Consider the following 13,823-nt stretch of genomic DNA (forward strand, 5'->3'; position numbering starts at 1 on the left):
CGCAATTTCTTGTTCATTGTTTGAATCGTTCAGTTCGTTTTTGGAGTGGGTAGTGAAACAGGAGTCTGGGTGGAATTCAGTATTGCATTACCTGGACGATTTTTTGTTCTTAGGTCCGGCTGAATCCAGGGTGTGTGCTGTTCTGTTGCATACGATGGAGCGTGTGGCGGCTAGGTTTGGGATCCCTTTAGCGGGTGACAAAACAGAGGGTCCTTCCACTGTATTGACGTTTTTGGGGATTGAGATCGACAGCATTGCCATGGAGTGTCGGCTACCTGACAACAAGGTGTCTGATTTGTTGGCTGAGGTTGTCTTCCTACGAAGGGCCAAAAAGGTCCAGCTCAAGCGGGTGCAGTCGGTCTTGGGCAAACTGAATTTCGCTTGTCGTATTTTGCCGATGGGACGGGTTTTTTGTCGGCGGCTGGCGTTGGCTACGGCGGGTGTTGTTGCACCGTTTCATTATTTACGGTTACCGGCTGAGGTAAAGGAGGACTTGGCGGTTTGGGAGAGCTTTCTTGGGGAGTATAATGGGCGGTCTATGTGGATGGAAGAGGCGATTAGTAGTGTGGATTTGGAATTGTTTTCGGATGCGGCAGGTTCGGGTGGATATGGTGTTTTTTGTCAGGGGCAATGGAGTGCGGAGGCATGGCCGGAAGAGTGGAGACGGGCTGGTGTCCTCGGCAACTTGGTGTTGTTGGAGCTTTTCCCTATTGTTTTGGCTACGGAGTTGTGGGGGGAATGGCTTAGGAATCGGCGGGTGCGTTTCTACTGTGATAATATGGGTGTGGTGCAGGCGATTAATAGTCAGACAGCCAACTCTCCGCCGGTGTTGAATTTATTAAGGCATTTGGTGTTGAGGGGTTTGCGGCTGAATGCCTGTTTTGTTGCTGTGCATGTTCCTGGGGTAGATAACTCACTTGCTGATTCCCTTTCTCGTTTCCAGTGGGATCGCTTTCGCAGCTTGGCGCCGGGTGCCGAAGTTCGGGGGTTACCCTGTCCCCAGTGGCTCTGGAGCGTGGCCTTGGGGTGTCAGCAGACCTGATTAGGCAGTCGCTTAGTAGAGGTACGTGGGCGGCTTACTCGGCGGTGTGGGTTTTGTGGGAGGAATTGATAGAGCAGGTAGGTGGTTGTAGTTCGGATGATGATTTCCGGACGTTATTGGTTTTTTGGGTGGGTTCGTGTTATGCGGCAGGTCTGTCTTTCTCAGTGGTGTCAAAGAGGGTTGCGGCTGTGGCTTTCTGGTTGCGTTGGCGGGGTCTGGCGGATGTTTCTAAGTGTTTTGGGGTTCGGCAGGCGTTGAAGGGTTACCGTCGTGGGTTGATTCGGAGGGACACTAGAAGGCCAGTGTCTTTTGCGGTGTTGCAGTTGTTGTGGTGGAGGGCAGAGTCGGTTTGTGTGTCGGCATTTGAGGTGTTGTTGTTTAGGGCTGCTTTTTCGCTAGCCTTTTTTGGAGCGTTTCGTATTTCTGAATTGGTAGCAGCTAGTCGCTCGGGTGGTGGAGGTTTGTTGTTGGAAGATGTACGGTTGTTGGAAGGCAGTTTGCGGTGCGTAATACGCAAGTCTAAAACTGATCAGGAAGGTAGAGGTGTGGTTTTGTGGCTTCGGCAATTGGTGGGGTCGGTACTTTGTCCAGTGCGCTGCGTTGAGGAATATCTGGGAGTGCGGCCGGATGTATCGGGTGCATTGTTGGTTCATCAGGACGGGTTGCGGTTGTCTCGCTTTCAATTCATATCTGTTTTTAGGAAGTGTTTGTTGGCGGCGGGTTTGCCTGTTAATGATTATGCTTCCCACTCCTTTCGGATTGGGGCAGCAACTGAAGCGGCCAGGTGGGGGCTGGGTGAAGATGTTATCAAGCGAATTGATCGCTGGGAGTCGGATTGTTTTCAATCATATATTCGACCTCATCTTTTATGAATGACTGTTGGGCGGGTCTTCTGTGAGTGAAACATGTTGGTGTTATGGATCTGTTATGATATGTTTATTTTTTGTTACAGGGGCAGCGCCTTGTCTGGCATGGATTTTCGGGCACTCGTACGTCCATTGGGGGGCCTTACGTGCGGATGTCAGGCGGAACGGACGCCAATTGGGTTTCCCGGCAGATGAGTTGGTAATCAGGTGGATTGGGTTGAGGGGGCTCCTTTGGGGTCGGGTGTTGCCTGAAATTCAGGTTAATGCCACTTTAGATCGGCCTCCTGATATCTTAGTGCTCCATGTTGGGGGCAACGATCTGGGTGTTAGGCGATCTCGGGATGTGATCCGGGACATTAAGTTGGATGTGCTGCGCTTATTGTCGGATTTTCCGGATTTGTTGATTGTTTGGTCAGAGGTGGTTGCGAGACGTAGCTGGCGGTTGGCCAGGTCGGTGGAGCGTATCAATAAAGCCCGGGCAAAATTGAATAAGGAGGTGGGGCGTTTTGTTCGCAGGCAAGGTGGTTTGGTAGTGCGTCACCGGGAATTGGAGGCGGCGTCGCCTCAATTCTTGAGAGAGGATGGTGTGCACCTGAATGACGTTGGCATAGACATGTGGGCATTGGGTATTCAGGAGGGTTTGGAGACTGCCCTTAAGGTATGGCGGGACGCCCACAGGTGAGGTGTCACCGGTGGTCGTTTTGTGGCTGCTTGATATGGGATCCTGGGGGAGCAATTCAATGGTTAAGAGATGCAGGACATGTTGGAGCCTGCATCTCATATGGTTTGTTAATACCGAGGATGGGGCTCCTGTTTGGGCTACAAGGCCTACAGGAGGGATACTGGTATACTTCAAGGAGTTGGTGCCCTTGGGTCGGTGAGTGCGGCCAAGGGTAAGCTTGAAGTACGAGGTGAGGCGGTGAAGGAGGATACTGCTAGTTTGGGTTGCCCTCCAGGATCCTTGGTACGGTGCAGTAGGTGATAATGTTGAGGGATGTTTAATAAGTGCCTGCTGTTATTATTGTTATTATTATTCATGTCATATGGTGAAAGATGTTGCTTTAATGTGTGGAATAATAAAGTTTGGCCGTCATGGTCATTTTACCAAGCAAGTAGGTGTTGGCGTGATTATTTAAAGGGGATTTGGGTAGGTATCAGTAGACGGAGGAAATTCTTCCATCCTATTAAGTCATAATAGCAACGGAGCGAGGCGCAGACATAGCGCAGGGCGTACTGACTTAGGGGGAAGACTGTAGGCTAGTAAGGGGTTAATGATGCTGGGTTGGTGTATGGTTGGGGGCTGGTCTGCTGGACGGAGTGGGGGGAGCTGGTAATTTCGCGGGCTGTATATAAATAACTGAGGGAGGGGCTACTGGTCAGTTGCCTGCTTGAGCCAGCGAGTTTTTCCCACCCTCCCGCCCTTGTATTGGTGGTAGCCCTGTGGTAGTTTAGGAGGGGCTGCTTGATATGGGATCCTGGGGGAGCAATTCAATGGTTAAGAGATGCAGGACATGTTGGAGCCTGCATCTCATATGGTTTGTTAATACCGAGGATGGGGCTCCTGTTTGGGCTACAAGGCCTACAGGAGGGATACTGGTATACTTCAAGGAGTTGGTGCCCTTGGGTCGGTGAGTGCGGCCAAGGGTAAGCTTGAAGTACGAGGTGAGGCGGTGAAGGAGGATACTGCTAGTTTGGGTTGCCCTCCAGGATCCTTGGTACGGTGCAGTAGGTGATAATGTTGAGGGATGTTTAATAAGTGCCTGCTGTTATTATTGTTATTATTATTCATGTCATATGGTGAAAGATGTTGCTTTAATGTGTGGAATAATAAAGTTTGGCCGTCATGGTCATTTTACCAAGCAAGTAGGTGTTGGCGTGATTATTTAAAGGGGATTTGGGTAGGTATCAGTAGACGGAGGAAATTCTTCCATCCTATTAAGTCATAGCGTGGCGTGTATAGCGGAGTCTGCTCTATCTGCTGACAGAAGGTCACTGACACAGAGTGACGCAACAGATTGTGGTCTGCTCACCCAGAGCAGTCAGTGTTTTTATTGGTTCTGCTCTGCTTGAATTTTAGATGCCCATGAACGGCATAGAGACAGGTTTAGAGTTAGGTTCCCATCTGAAATGAGGTCACCTTGCTGTGGTGGATGGGCCCAGATATTTTTTAATCAAAATATATTTCCTAAGCACCTGGTATTTTTATATCAGATATCAGTGCATAGAATACTGCTGTGCCATGCCTTGCTTCCCTGGTATATGATTTAAAATACATTGGCCTGATATTACTTTCCCGACAAAAGCAGAAGAATAAACCTCTGTAAAGGTTTGCATTACTGCCTTGCCTTTTTTCCGATTTGTGCTAAAATCTCACACAAAATGTAAAAAAACTAACTAAATATAAGATTTCAAACAATCTTATGTTACACAGAGCATAATGTACCAGGCAAAATAACCTAAAAAAACCACAAACATTCTGGTATCTCTCCTGTACACGATAATACCAAACACGTATCTGTTCCCCCCACCCCCCCTTATTTGGCTTTTGGCATAGCCTAGAACAGAAGGTGCCCATTTTGATCTAATCATGACTTTGTTTCCACAGCTTTCAAGCCTCCTATGGTCTTCCCTGAGGCTCTGTGGTGTCATATCATGAAAATTATCCCTAAAATGACTCCACCTGGGAACAAAAAAAGACCCTGCGGGGCACTTTAAGGATATTGCTTTTTCAGATTTTTCCTTCCCAATACCCATTTTCAAACTTAGTAGATTACTGTTCAGATATTGTGTAATAAAATATAGCGCAAGGTATTCATCTACAGCAGGGGTGCACAACATTTTCTGGTTGGGGGCCACATTGTCAGACTGAATCAACGACAAGGGCCAAAAATGTAATTTAAAGGGGTCTTAACAACTGAAATACTGTATTTATAGCATACTGAACATACAGTATATACCATTAAAGTCTAGTTACATTTCCAGGACTCCCATCGGGAGAATACATGAAAAATACATGTCCGTTACCAAATGGTTGGGGGGCCGCAGGTTGTGCACCCCTGATCTAGAGATATAGTGAAGATAAAAAAAAAAAATCATACTGAAAGATAGATTAGGGAACTTGTCAGAAGACCTATGCTACCCCGACCATGGGCAGCATGAAATACTGAGACTCCCTCATTCCAATTACTTAGGTTTTACTCTGAAATGCTGCCATACAAAAATAGAATTGTCTGCTAGATGGCTCCCGTCTGGCTTCTCCATGCTTGGGTCGGCCTCATTGATAGGTGTCTTCCCATTTGACTGACCTGTCAGTAAAGTGGCATTAGGTGGGAAGAAGTCGGAGGAAAGCCGCCTCACTGACACTTTTTCCCGTACCTGGTTCTTTGCCTGGCAGCATTCCAGAGTACAAATCGAATGTAATGAAGATCCTGTTTCTTGTTGCTCATGGTTAGCAAGCTAGGCACACTGAGAAGTTGTGGTGGCGGTCCTTTTTGGTTTCTGCACATGGCCCGTTTTAGCAGCATAAAGGCTTTGGAACAGAGGACCGTTACAGTAAAAGTTGTCCATGTACACTCTGTATGAGAAGCAATGGTTGCTTTAGGTCCCAGAAATTTTTTCCACTGGCACCAAGGTTTTCTGAGCATTCTGGAGGATTTGTGTCATACAGTATGTGTAACCTGTGCTGCTTTCACAAACTCTGTATAATTTAACCCCGTACCCATCTCTCTTACAAGTCGCCCCTTACAATTTACAAGAGACTCGTCAAGACTCTCAAGTTAACATCAGGAGTTTTTTTTAGAAAATGTCTCTTAGAACGGTAAAAAGAGACCTCAGTTTGTGAAGGCGATCATGCCCCTTCTTACGTCTTAGAGGATTTTCTAAGTTGTTATTGAAATGTAGGAATCGCATTAATGTCCCTAAACCACCCCTTTACATTACCGAACCAAAAACTATGGTTGCATGGGTAGATCTTGTGGTCCAGTAGATGGCTTTTTAAATTCATGGAGATTTGTGGGAGCCCAGCGCCTTGCATAAGAGGATCCAGGCTTCTATGAAAAAATGCCTTGCATAGAAGTTTGTCCGGTCCACAATAGATTGTAAAAGTTTGTCCATGACAGATACTTAAAAAATAATGGAATTGGGCAAAATATGTAATATCAGTTTTTGTGCCTGGAGTTTCTATAAATTGGGGAACCTGAGGGGAAAAATTTGCAGCAATATTTGACGGTAGTACATGACCGCTATTTTCCACATTTGCACCTTTGGCAACTGTGGTTTCCTCCATTGGACTATGTTGAGTTTCAACAGAAGCTTCAGACGAAGTACCTGAGGTGCCATCTCTACATAAATATGCCACTTCCGAGACTCTTTGTCGCTACCCAAAATAAAGGCACAAAATAGCATAAGCTTGCTCTGTGGTGTAGGTTTTACGCCACACAATATTGTAATATTTTATGACAGCAAAAATAAAACAATAAATGTAAAACTTGTTATCAAATATGTAGGGGGAAAAAATAAACTGTAAATACATTTGTTTACATTTTATTTGGAAATACAGAAGAAAAAAGTTAATTACATTTTATTTTTGTTTTTTAGGAACAGTCTTAGTTATAAAATTTTCTCTTTTTATGATTGGAGTGCATTCAGACCTGGAGGCGGCCAGACCTCCAATATACACTCACCTAAAGAATTATTAGGAACACCTGTTCTATTTCACATTAATGCAATTATCTAGTCAACCAATCACATGGCAGTTGCTTCAATGCATTTAGGGGTGTGGTCCTGGTCAAGACAATCTCCTGAACTCCAAACTGAATGTCAGAATGGGAAAAAAAGGTGATTTAAGCAATTTTGAGCGTGTCATGGTTGTTGGTGCCAGACGGGCCGGTCTAAGTATTTCACAATCTGCTCAGTTACTGGGATTTTCACGCACAACCATTTCTAGGGTTTACAAAGAATGGTGTGAAAAGGGAAAAACATCCAGTATGCGGCAGTCCTGTGGGCAAAAATGCCTTGTGGATGCTAGAGGTCAGAGGAGAATGGGCCGACTGATTCAAGCTGATAGAAGAGCAACGTTGACTAAAATAACCACTCGTTACAACCGAGGTATGCAGCAAAGCATTTGTGAAGCCACAACACGCACAACCTTGAGGCGGATGGGCTGCAACAGCAGAAGACCCCACCGGGTACCACTCATCTCCACTACAAATAGGAAAAAGAGGCTACAATTTGCACAAGCTCACCAAAATTGGACTGTTGAAGACTGGAAAAATGTTGCCTGGTCTGATGAGTCTCGATTTCTGTTGAGACATTCAAATGGTAGAGTCCGAATTTGGCGTAAACAGAATGAGAACATGTATCCATCCTCTGATGGCTACTTCCAGCAGGATAATGCACTATGTCACAAAGCTCGAATCATTTCAAATTGGTTTCTTGAACATGACAATGAGGTCACTGCACTAAAATGGCCCCCACAGTCACCAGATCTCAACCCAATAGAGCATCTTTGGGATGTGGTGGAACGGGAGCTTCGTGCCCTGGATGTGCATCCCTCAAATCTCCATCAACTGCAAGATGCTATCCTATCAATATGGGCCAACATTTCTAAAGAATGCTATCAGCACCTTGTTGAATCAATGCCACGTAGAATTAAGGCAGTTCTGAAGGCAAAAGGGGGTCCAACACCATATTAGTATGGTGTTCCCAATTATTCTTTAGGTGAGTGTATACTACAGAGGCAAAAATCCCAGACACAAAAATGATAAACATATCCTGCATGATAGGAGAAAACAGATACACAGATGAACATAGCTTTAATTACAGAGAAAAACAGACCATAACAGCACACACAGGACACAAAATTTATACATAAACTATGATGCAATGATAAATATGAGGCAAATATATTCTGAGTTTACAAATTGTACTTATTTGTAAAACATTTTCCAGAACATCAAAAATGCTTCTCTCCTGTGTGACTTCTCTGATGTTCTCTAAGGATGGTTTTAGTAATAAAACATTTCTCACATTCTGAACATACAGTTCATCTCCTGTGTGACTTCTCTCCTGTGTGAATTCGCTTATGTCTAACAAGACTTGATTTCTCAGAGAAACACTTCATACATTCTGGACATGAATATGGTTTATCTCCTGTGTGACTTCTCTGATGGTATTTAAAACTGGCTTTACTAATAAAACCTTTTCCACATTCTGAACAGGAATATGGTTTTTCTCCTGTGTGAATCCTCTGATGATCTTTAAGACTAGCTTTAATAATAAAACCTTTCCCACACTCTGAACATGAATATGGTTTTTCTCCTGTGTGAATTCTCTGGTGGTCTTCAAAATTGGCTTTGAAAATAAAACATTTCCCACATTCTGGACAAGAATAAGGTTTATCTCCTGTGTGACTTCTCTGATGGTTTCTAAGTTTGGGTTTAGTAATAAAACCTTTCCCACATTCTGAACATGAATACGGTTTTTCTCCTGTGTGAATTCTCTGATGGTCTCTAAGTTTGGGTTTAGTAATAAAACATTTCCCACATTCTGAACATGAATATGGTTTCTCTCCTGTGTGACTTTTCTCATGTCTAAGAAGATTTGATTTATTTGCAAAGCATTTCCCACATTCTAGACATGTATATGGTTTCTCTCCTGAGTGAATTCTCTGATGATCCCTAAGTTTGGCTTTAATAATGAAGCACTTTCCACAGTCTGAACATGAATATGGCTTGTCTCTTGTGTGATTTCTCCTTTCATGTAGAACCAGATATGATTTATCTAGAAAACACTTCCCACATTCTGAACATGAATACGGCTTCTCACCTGTGTGACTTCTCTCATGCCTAACTAGATATGATTTATTTGTAAAAAATTTCCCACATTTTGAACATGAAAATGGCTTTTCTCCTGTGTGACATCTCTCATGTCTTCCAAGACTTGATTTATCTGTAAAACATTTTCCACATTCTGAACATGAATACGGTTTCTCTCCTTTGTGAATTCTCTCATGTCTAACAAGATGTGATTTAATTGTGAAACATTTCCCACATTCTAAACATGAAAATGGTTTCTCTCCTTTGTGAACTCTCTCATGCGCCAAAAAATCTGATTTATTTGTGAAACATTTTCCACATACTGAACATGAATACGGTGTGTCTCCTGTGTGAATCCTCTTGTGTCTAACAAAACTTGAATTAGCTATAAAGCACTCCCCACATTCTGAACAGGTGTATGACTTTTCCCCCATATGATATTGAACTCTTTCACCCCCTTTATGAACTGTATTTGGGGTAACAATCTGTGATTGGTGAGGAGAAGGTTCCTCATGATTAGGCGGATTATATGACAGATCTGTACTGTAAAGTCCTGGATGTACATTAATGGTAATGAAGTTTTCTCCTGAAGAGCGCTGCATGATATCTTCATCTTCTGCTTCATAACTTAGTGATAATCCCTCTGAGGGAAACTTCATGTTATCTGTTAGGATTAAACATGGATTTAGTGTGTTTTTTTTTTCCAAACCATAAAGTAGAAAAAAATGAGAATATTCTTTGTAGGCTGCAAACACACATGAAGTTTCTGATACAGTTTGAGGTTAGAACTCGATCCAGCAGGAAGCTTTAGCTAAAAATATTGCCCCAAAAACTATGTGCAATCTCATGTGGTTGCACAAGTTTTCTTGTGGCACTTTTTTATCCAAAAACAGAAGTGCATTCAAAAGAATTGGGAAGTATTAACGAAGGACGTCTCCTTTCTGCTGAATTCACTTCTGGATTTGGCTTAGAAAACTGCATCAACAACAAGCTTCTTTATTATTTTCCAAAAAAGGTGCATATGAAACCACCATAAGGTTTCCTTTGCTGGCAGAATTGTATGGTAGTTATTTTAGGCTTGTAAGAAAAATGCCATGAAATAAAAACCGTATCTTTTGCTTTATAAGACGCACCTGATTAAAGGACGCACCTAGGTTTTTGAGAAGGAAAATAAGAAAAAATATATTTTGAACCAAAAGGTGTGCTTTTGGTGGATTTTGAACTAATGGTGGTCTGTGGACGAGGCACTGTTATGGGGGATCTGTGGACGAGGCACTCTTATGGGGGATCTGTGGACGAGGCACTGTTATGGGGGATCTGTGGACGAGGCACTGTTATGGGGGATCTGTGGACGAGGCACTGTTATGGGGGATCTGTGGACGAGGCACTGTTATGGGGATCTGTGGACGAGGCACTGTTATGGGGGGGAATCTGTGGATGACGCACTGTTATTGGGGGGGAATCTGTGGATGACGCACTGTTATTGGGGGGAATCTGTGGATGACGCACTGTTATTGGGGGGAATCTGTGGATGACGCACTGTTATTGGGGGGGATCTGTGGATGATGCACTTTTATTGGGGGGGGGGATCTGTGGATGATGCACTGGTATGGGGGATGTGTGCTGTGACACATAGGGCCATGAGGGGGGCCAGCATAAGATGCTATATGTGTGGATGACACACATATAGCATCTTATGCTGGTTCCCCTCATGGCCCTATGTTTCACAGCATTACAGTACTTTATTCTTCGTATGTAAAGTCTTTCTTTAATCCTGAATCAATCGCTCTCCTATTGATAAACTAGCCTAATCGCATGCATTAGTACTTACTAAGAATGCAGCGTGCGGTCCGGCCAGCGTGTGACTGACGTCACTCAGTCAGTCACGCTCCTCCCACTTCATTAATGAAGCAGGACCAGGATGAGGTCACGCGCCGGCCGGACCGCACACTACATTCATAGTGAGTACTGATGCAGGCGATTAGGCTAGTTTATCAATAGGAGAGCGATTGATTCAGGATTAAAGAAAGACTTTACATACAAAGAGACTTCTGTGAGCGGGGCCCTGTGTAATACAGTGACTGCACCGGGCCCCGCTGTGAGTTGCCTCCAGCCCCTCCTCGCACTGTAACTGATGTATCGCCGGCCACGCTGTGCAGCGTAGCGGCCGGCGAAATATCGGTGTCAGCCCTGTAAAAAAAAAAAGGTCAACCATCGTTTTATAAGACGCACTGCCATTTCCCCCCCGGTATGTTTTTTTTTTACAAGCGCTCTTTTTTGGGAGCATGTTTTTGTTCAAACATTTTCCAATTTTTTATGGGAAAACGTATGCAGCGTTGAAAGAAAGTGTAAAAGGACCTAAAAAAGTGCATTTCATAATTAATTGCAAAACAGCAATACAGTGCAGAGCGCTATATGTGAAAGTACCCTAAGGGGGGAAAATAAACCTCAGCCCTCACATCCAATACAACTCTTATTTACTGAAGTGCGGTCATAGAAAACGGATATAATAAAGGCAACGGCCGTTTCATGCTTGCCATATAAAAGTGGGGTATATTGGCTGAATATTTTATGCCATAATTAAGAGTGGGATGTCCACTCGAAACGCGTAGGTATTTTTTATATTTTACTCTTTTCATCTTCCATGACTATAATAAAGGAAGTTTTAAGCTGGACTAGTGCTGGAACCCTACACTTTATTTTAACAACCATTTCACCCAGGCCTTGGTGTCATCGCAAGTTCTTTTGGTGGATCTAACCCGCTGAGCTCCACCTAATCTACAGATGTAGAGCCGGCTCCAGACAACGGGAGCCCGGACCTGAGTACAGACACAGGAGCAGTGCCAGAACTAACCTATCAGGCTCTGTTTTTTTTTTTATCCCCCATAGGCTTATTCAAAGTTGAAATGGCATATTCAAAGTCATCCAATAAAGAACTAAAAAGCTGGACCTCTGTGTGAGACGTCTGTGAGTACAATGATTGAATAATACACTGAAATAATACTAAAAGAAAACGATCAGTAAAGCAAATCTTTAAAAGTGTATTATAGACCCCCATAGGAGACCTCTCAGGTGACATGTTCCTGGAGAGATGTATAGTACGCACTACATTGTAGTGGAGATCTGACTGCTTGAAACGGAAGACTAAAGTTGTTCTATAAAAATATCCTGAATACATGTTCCCTTGTGGCTTGTAAGCAGAGTTGTCAGGAGACCTTGTGTGTTGTCAGACAGCTCCTCAGTTCTTGTCCCCAGCCTCATATACTGTATAAGATGCGAAATGAGCTTTCTTCTCCACTGTTATTATTTAAAGCAAATATTTTGCAGAATTAGTCCAAACGATAATTATGTTTCCAGGAGTCCATCGTGACTCCGTAAATTCGTTTCCACAACAGCACTGACAAGAGGTTCACCCAGCCTCCCCAGAAGCCCAAGATCTCCTCCTTATACCTGCTTCAGTTAACCCTTCCTGACATCTGCCATATATGTAAGGCATATGTCGGGTCTTTAAAGATGGCCATTCCCTTACGTCCTACCAGCAGCACAGATGGGGTTAACTGCCCCCCCGTGGACTGGTAGGACCGGCGGAATTTTTAATGAGCCCAAAGAATAACCAATAGAACTCCAGCTCCCTTAAAGGGAGGGGTTCGCCCCCCAGCCCACCGTGTTTTTTTCTGTCCTTTGGACAGGTGGACTGGCGAAGCTCTGCCTTTTTGGGATTTGGAGACCATTACCACTATGTTTGTTTGGTCTCTTTTCTTTTGTCACTTTTCATCTAGCGCTTATGTCTCGGCGCTTATTTTTTTTCCCATTTTTCCCCCAGTCAGCTACCATAAGCGATACCTGGGGCGATGTGTTCCTTTTGGTGCACTGGGTCCCCTTCTGAATGCATCGGTTCACCGATCCGGCTTGGTATGGGCGCAGCCATGACCGGAAGTGACGCACGGTTACTAAGGCGGCGTCACTTCCGGTTTTTCGGCTGATCTCGATTTTGCTGCTTGAAGCAAATCAGTCTGGCAGCCGGAGGGTTTGTTCCCACAGGGAGTGGGGGCCATATAAGGGCAAATTAAATGCCTTTCTTTACCACTGTAAGGTTTTAAAGCAAGTAGCTTTACAAGGACTCCTGGGGGAGGGCTGCTAACAGGGCCCCCTCTCCTGGGTGGAGCTGTTCACCTACATAAGCTTCGTGATAGTTTCATACTGTCTCTGGCTGCGCTGCTTTAACAAGCTAGCAACAGAGTCGCCTGCGTTCAGTGAGAGATATTGCTATCATCCGATTGCCATTTTCAGCTTTATCATTGTGCTTGACTTCTCCTCTAGTTCGTGCCGCTAATTAATGTATGTTTCTCCCTTACTTTTAGGGATGCTTTTAATTTTTCTTCTTTCGTTTCAGCTATGGCTTCTCCTAGAGAGTCAGACCAGCAACGGAAGTCAGCGGCCAAGAGGAAACACCTGGCCTGTTACGATTGCAACACGCCTCTTGGCGATAGTTGCCCCTTTTCCAGGTGCGACAGCTACCGTTCCGCCACTGCTACTATGCAGGACATGTACCAGTGGGGCAAGACTTACGTAGACGACTCCATTAAGGTGGTCGTACGCCTTCTAAATGAGAGGTTACCGATTCCCTCTCAAACTCCGATGGAGGTGGTCGCCCCCACTGATAGACCGATGCCCCTTTCTGTGGGGTCATCTTCCTCTAATGAGGAAGAGTCAACTTCATGTTTATTTCCACCCGAAAAGACACAGAAGCTACTAAAGTCCATCAGGTCGGGGGACCATGATGTTGACGTAGGGGAGTCTTCCGATCCCGCCTGCCGGACCCAGCGGGTCTTTAAGGCAGATGATACCCTTCTCTCTGTGATGTGCACAGAGTGGAAAAAGCCGGAGAAAGGTCCAGTCCTTACCCGGAAATTTAAGTTAATGTTTCCGATGGCTAAACCCTTAGTGGAATCATGGGGTTCCATTCCTAAGGTGGACATGGAGATAGCCAAGTTGTCCAGGCGCACTCTGGTTCCTGCAGACGATGGGTCTAGTCTGCAGGACCCTCTAGATAGGAGGGCAGAATGTACCCTAAGAAGGGGTTACTCGGAGGCCGCAGCC

This window comes from Bufo bufo, chromosome 2, assembly GCF_905171765.1.
Source record: "Bufo bufo chromosome 2, aBufBuf1.1, whole genome shotgun sequence".
In the NCBI taxonomy this organism is placed as follows: domain Eukaryota; kingdom Metazoa; phylum Chordata; class Amphibia; order Anura; family Bufonidae; genus Bufo; species Bufo bufo.